This window comes from Asparagus officinalis, chromosome 7 (assembly GCF_001876935.1).
Source record: "Asparagus officinalis chromosome 7, Aspof.V1, whole genome shotgun sequence".
In the NCBI taxonomy this organism is placed as follows: Eukaryota; Viridiplantae; Streptophyta; class Magnoliopsida; order Asparagales; family Asparagaceae; genus Asparagus; species Asparagus officinalis.
Genome location: NC_033800.1, coordinates 14,986,831 through 14,994,189, shown reverse-complemented (window position 1 = coordinate 14,994,189; position 7,359 = coordinate 14,986,831).

Here is a 7,359-nt window from a genome sequence, read left to right as displayed (position 1 = left end):
AATCCACTTATCGACTCTCTCCAATAGAGCGATAGGTCCTCGAAGTTGCCCTGATCGCAACATCTTCCTGTCATGTTAATATCACACCTCTGACGACACAATCAACTTATCGACTCTCTTCAATAGAGCGATAGGTCCTCAAAGTTGCCCTGATCGTAACATCTTCCTGTCACGTTAATATCACACCTCTGACAAAATTCACTTATCAATCTTCTTCAATAGGATGATAAGTCCATAAAGTTACTCCGATCGTAACCCCCACAGAGTATGCATTCAACTCGCATTACTCCTAATTTGTCACGTTAACAATATACCTCTGACAACAATCCACTTATCAATCCTCGTCAATAGGATGATAAGTCCACAAAGTTGCTCCAATCGCAACACATTCTTGTCACGTTAATAAGTCCCCAAAGTTACTCCGATCGTAACAAATTCTTGTCAAGTTAACATCACACCTCTGCTGACAAAATCCACTTATCGACTCTCTTTAATAGAGCGATAGGTCCACAAACCCGTCAAGTTAATATCACACCTCTGACGACATAATCAACTTATCGACTCTCTTCAATAGAGCGATAGGTCCATAAAATACTGTTAGGTTAACATCACACCTCTAACAGTCAAACCCCCCAATGAACTTGTTAATCCTTTTTCAACAAGAATAGCAAGTTGTCATTATAAAATCCCCAACGGATTAAATATTTTCTGGAATTATCCTAGTGATAATAAAGAAAATTTCTGAATTTCACTCTAAGTGAAAATTCATGCCAAGTTAATATTACACCTCTGGCGCTTCCAACTTTCTTTCAGTGTTTCAAGTAACACAGGAAGAAATAACGACAAAGTCTACGTATTCAACATCGTAGCACCAAAATCCATGCCTTTTACGCATGGGGGACTTTATCTCGATCCCTAATTAGAGATAAGCCTACGCCTAACACGCGTTGCCGGTTAGTCTTTTTCCGTAAAAATGACAAAGTCTATGTATTCAAAATCATAGCATCAAGTCTAAGAGGGTTCATTCTCTTAGCACAACGTTACATGTGGAACGGACTTAGACAATCCACATGCTAGCCCGACTCAAACGGTAGTCGGTAAAGGCTTATCAAATCCGTTGATGGCTGAGGGTTTGCCAAAAATCCTATGCACGTTTGCAGGCCCATTAGCTTAATGGATGTGAGCCGAGACTTAAAACAGATGAGCCAAAGACAAGTCTCAAAGACTTAGTCAAAAATGCACGGAAGCCACTTCCATGTCTTAAGTCAAAACGTTGAGGTCAGACCCGCGATGCAAAAACCGAACGCCGAGGTCACACCCGTGTTCCAAATTCAAAATGCAGGGTCCACCCCCACAGTCCAGAAGCAGGATTATGGCGCATACCTTTACACAGGTCCTACGTGCAAATCCCTTCAACCAAGATGCCTTCGAAGCAAGTGCAGAGAACAAATCCTTTACCACAAGGAATCAACAGCTCCAAGATCAGAGTTGAGATCCAAAGTATTCCGAAAATTCGTCCCAGTCAACCGCGAACTTTCGAAAACTTTGGAGGGGGTTCTGTAGGCTGTCTAAAAATCACAATAGATAGCTGATCCCCATCAAACACCGATGATGGAAGTTACAATCTGACGACTTCCAGAAGGCTACAATTTGAAGACTTTCACGTAGATCGCTGAAGGTTACAATCTGACGACCTTCACGACAACCGATGAGAGCTCTAGTTTAATAGCCTTCACCATCAACATCGAGAGTTACAATCTGACGACTTTGCATATCAAAGAGCTAAAGTAAAGATTACAAAATGACGATCTTTGCAACGCTTCGACAGAAAGAGACTACAAATCAATGGTCTCTTCAAATCAAGACGTGGAAGTCCTCCCCGCGTACCAGCATCAAGATGCGCCGCGTTCATAGCCACGAACGCAGTTCAAATGCAGCTCCAAAAGTTGCAAACGCAGCTTAAATCGCCACTGGACGCAGCTCTATTCGCTGCCCGACGCAGCTCAACATCGCTGCCCGACGCAGCTCAACATCGCTGCACAACGCAGCTCACTCAACATCGCTGCACAACGCAGCTCTATTCGCCGCCCGACGCTGCTCAACGCAGCTCCAAACGCTGCCCAACGCAGCTCTATACTACTGCCAAACGCAGCTCTATACCACTGCCAAACGCAGCTTTCATCCGCTGCAAACGCAGCTTCCAGACGATGCGTTCAAGCTTCCAGACACCGCGTTTTAATGCAGAATTCATGCCAGAATGCAGGATCTGCGTTTGACTCGTTCCAACACGAGCTGAACGGAATTCACGTCAGAACGCGGGCCTGCGTTTGACTCGTTCAAACACGAGCTGAACGGTTCCAAAACCGTTTCCCACGATCTGAGGGGATCACAACTCCACTCAGGAGTGATTTAAGGGGCGGTTACATCGCATTAGCCCCACTTAGGAGCGAATTAAAGAGGTGGTTACACCCCTTAATCCCCTATAAATAACTAAGAAATCAACTTAGTTCGGGGCTGGATCTTTCGGGTTCGGTCAGTTGGAACTTCTTGACAGCAAAAAGAGGATCCTTCATCCTTCGGTTGGAGCTTTGAAGATCAGCAACAAGATCTTCTTCATCCTTGGCTTATAACCGACTTTCGGTTAAATCAACTCTTTCATAGAGTTCTAAAACTTGCCACGCAAGTTCTCCACAACGTCTCGTCAACGAGAAGCAAACTCGACGCGAGCATTCGAGGGAGGCATCTCATCGCCACCGTGAAGAACCCAGAATTAAACAAAGGAGAGAATCCAGATCATTCTCTTCTCTTTTGTAATCGGGAATCCAATTGTAACTGAGATTAAAGGAATACAAATTAATTTTCCTTCATTGTCATTTTACTGCAAATTTTCCACAAACAATCCCCTTATCCGCATCTGAAATTATCACTAGCTTGTGTGGAGGGTTGTATGGATCTGGCCTTTCGTAGAGAATAGACCACAAACCTACAAAGAGTTGTGGTTACCATACACGAATTATAGAGTTAGCAATGAATGAGCTAGAATTATCATAACCTGCAATAGAACTAACATAGCTAGGGATAGAACTAACCTTGTAAGAACCACTTCCAGTTAACGTTATTTTCCTGATCGCATATACAGTACGCCAATGAAAATATCCTCTGATTTCCATCATATGCTACGGCGCTTAGGAGTATGCCTTTGAATCGATCTTTAAGAAATGTATCATCCAAAAATAAGAGTGGTCTACAGCTGTATAAAAAATCATTTATGCAGGCGGCGTAGCATATGAATAACCTTGTAAACCTCCCCTCATGTTGTTCAACATGAATATAGCTACCTGGGTTTGTCTTCTTGACCTCTTCTACATACCTAGAAAATTGAAGATTAAGCGTTAGTACCAACATTGAAAAATTAGTATAATCAACGTCACATAAAGGAAATTAGTTTGTCTTTTGTTATATATCATCTTCTATTTACCATCGTAATTGATCGTAGGACTCATGGGCATCACCATATAATTTCTCTTGTGCTCTTTCTTTACCCCACCAAATCTTACTATAATCGACCCTAATCCCATACGAGCTTAGAAACTCCTTTTGAACGTCAATAGGCCGTATATCCGGTCGAACCTTTAACGTGGGTTGTAATTGGGTAGCAATGAATCGCCTTGAGGCTCTAGATTGACCAGCATTATTGCCATGCTGCCCACAACTGTGATTGTCCACAAACCTTTTGATTTCAAGTCTATTATCATTTTTCGGTGGAGAGGCAAATAACATCCACGGACAATTTTTTGCTGCCTTAAACCGACAAAACACTCGAATACGCTTCGGTTCATTCTTCCCAAACTCGTATTCGAATTTTTTTGCCATGGAGTAGTATAACAAGGCCAATCTTAACTCCTTCGCACTTTCAAATCGTTGTCCCTCACCGGTTAAAGCTGTGTGCCACCAAGCAGGAATCCTCTCTGATCTGCTAATTATGTCTTCAATCTTCATGACATCATCTCCGGAAGGATTGTCATTGGGATTCTTATCTAGAACACTTATGGTCCACAACGCCGACGGGCCACAGTCTACACTTTTTGAGTTCAAACTGCACAAATAGTAGAAGTATCAACAAATAATAGCAAAAGCTAAAAAGCAAAAACGACAATTGCTTGCTGTTAGAATCAATTAGAACTAGAAAGAACTAACAATATAACCATTAGAGTAACAGTGCATTGATTAGAACTGACATAATAGCTATTAGAACAAACAATATAGCCATTAAAGGTTAGTTCTAATTTAACGAAGTTATTTCTATTTTATAACAAGCTATTTCAAAATTATAACATGTTAGTTCTATTCTGTAGAGTGTTAGTTCTAATCTGCACAGTGTTAGTTCTATTCTGTAGCGTGTTAGTTCTAATAATATGCACAATGTTAGTTCTAATCTGTAGTGTGTTAGTGTCAGTTCTAACTGATGGCTTGTTAGTTCTATTTTATACCTACATTTTCTATTTTATACCACGTTATATCTAATTTATAACAATTAGGACTAACAATATGAGAACTATAGTGGAACTAGCAATAACTCTAGTAGAACTAACAAAATAGCGATTAGAACTAACAAATAAAACATTAGAACTCTAGTATGGAGCATAACAAAGAACTGCTTAATGACAAATAAAACATTAGAACTGAAGTCCAGTTAGAACTAACAAGAAGACGATTAGAACTTAAGTTAATTGATTTTACAGTTAACCTACATGTCTTGTCGGACTTGCTCGTTTTCCTGTTTATTCGAAGAATCATCTCCTTCTTTAAAAGCTTGCACGTGAACCTCTTTCAGTCCAAGATTATGGCAATGCTCCACCATAGACGTCAGATCACCATCGTTCTCAATGAGAAATTTTAAGCTTCCAACTGTTTGATCTTCGTATGCCAAAATTAATGACTCGTATGGAAGATCTAACCTCTCTGCCGCATCAAACTTGAGATCCAAGATGGTGGTTGAAGAATTAATCTTCAAGAATACCGCTTTATACTGCGAAGAGACAATGCAGATGATGTCATTTTCAGCCATTTTGAAGCGATAGTAAGAGTAATGGAGAGAGTTATGGAGAGAATTTTGGTCTGAGAAGGAGGAGTAATGGAGAACTAACTAGTTATTGCTCATGATGGAGTAAAAAAGGGGGAAATTTCCCTCCATTTTCCCCATCATATCGCATTAATGAGAAGTGACTTCTGTTGTTCCGGACCAGGACTCGTCTGGGGAAGAAAGAGAAGAGCAATTTCGGTTTTTTTGCAAAAAACGATCTGCTTTTAGTATAAAGCTGACGTTGATGGGGCTTAAAACATTAAAGCTCATTTTTTGGGGCTATTCCACATGGGGCAAAGTACAGGGGGCTAGTCACACGAAGTTCCCACTTTTGGGGCCTGGACATATTTTTCCCTAAGTTTTTAGAAGTTATCAATTTTTACTGATTATCTTGACAAATCGTACATCGTAATTTCACTATTTTTTGTGGTCATTTGGCTTGCGCTTGGTGGTAGAGAAGGGAGCCAATTAATGTGAGAAGAAAATGGTGATTCTGTGAATATTGTACATTTGATAAAGATGTAGATTAAGTTTTTTGTTTTTTTAATTATGTTTCTCGAGTGTGGCATAAGTTTGAAGAGGTTATCGATTTTTACTAATTATCTTGACAAGTGGTACGTGGAAAATTCACTATTTTTTGTGGTCATCTGGTGGCTTCACAATTTACAAGTCGGCAATTTCACTATTTTTTGAGGTCATTCGGTGATTTCACTATTTACAAGGTTTGGAGCGGAATGAATCTCAAGTCATCAACGGTAATGAAGAGGCCATTTTGTAAATAATAATTGTCTATTATTTAATGAATAATATCATTTATTTTGAATGAGAAATCAAATTAGTGTAATTCAGATGAGATAATAATAATGCATACATTGGTAATGGATCATAATAGTCTAAATATTATTGAATAATTTTCGTGATCAATGATTAGTTTCTTCACTAGCAGTGGTTACAATCTAGAACTTAAAACTGGAACTAAGATAATTTGTGGGATAAATTTTTAAGGTGTTAGTCACATAGAACTAGGAAATTGGATATTTTTTATAGTGTTAGTCAAGTAGAACTTTTGTAGAACTAGAACTATATTATTTTTTTGGTGCGTTAGTCAAATAGAATTCTACTAGAATTAGAATTGGGATAATTGGTCATAATTATCCCACAAATTATACTACATATATATATATAACCATAAGTTCTCCTCTCTCAAATTATCCCACACATTGGAAAGAATACAATTGGGACATAAGTTCTCCTCTCTCAAATTATCCCACACATTGGAAAGAATACAATTGGGAAAAAAAGTGAAACGCAGCCTCCCTCTCTTTTGGTTAGTTTCTCCGCCTAGAAAATTTCTCTACCATGAAGTCAATCATCCGTTCATTTTTCTGTCTTTACTTTGTTTTTGTGATGATTAGATCTATTATTATCTTCAAGATATATTACTTTATTGATAGCTTTTTGACGTTAAATTACTTTATTATTATTTGTTTGATCTAAATTTTCTCTCCACAACAGGGGTTTAGGTTAAGAATATAGTGTTGGTGGGTTAGTGCTAAAGATATGCGGGCTATTTATGTTTTTTTTTATAAGTTAGAAAGTAACTTTGCGATCACATTGATGATTAGATGTTGAATGGTTAATGGTGATATCTATTATTATTAAATCGGCTTAGTAAATTGATTGGGATATTTATAGTTCATCTGTCGATCATCTGTTTAGCGGCCATGGATGATTCCTGTGTACATTTTATTTTTTTGCTGATTTGGTTTCAGCGATCATGATGACATTGGTCCAAAGGGTTAATGGCTGAAAAATGCTTATTTTTCTTTCTTTATGATGTTATGAGATTTAAACTTCGACATTTATGATCCTCCACTAGAAGCTGCGCGAAATGTTGCTGATACAGACGATGACTCCGATAAAGAAGACGAGTTACAGACTTAACGAGCAGCTGCAGGAGCTTGGAGAAATTCTATGGCAGATGCCATGTGGGATGATAGAAGCCATGTGGGATGATGGAAGTCGAGTCACTCTAGGGATTTAGATTTTTATTTATTTGTAAATTATTTTATTATTTGAGATGAATAGTGATGCTTTATTGCATTATATTTTATAGTTATTACTAGAATTTGCTTATCAATATTATATTATAATATACAATTATTAACAATAGTAATTTATACCCACCATTACCCCCACCAAATTATCCTACCAAATTATGCAACTTCATAATATTATTCATCATTATCCCACCAAATTATCCTACCAAATTATCC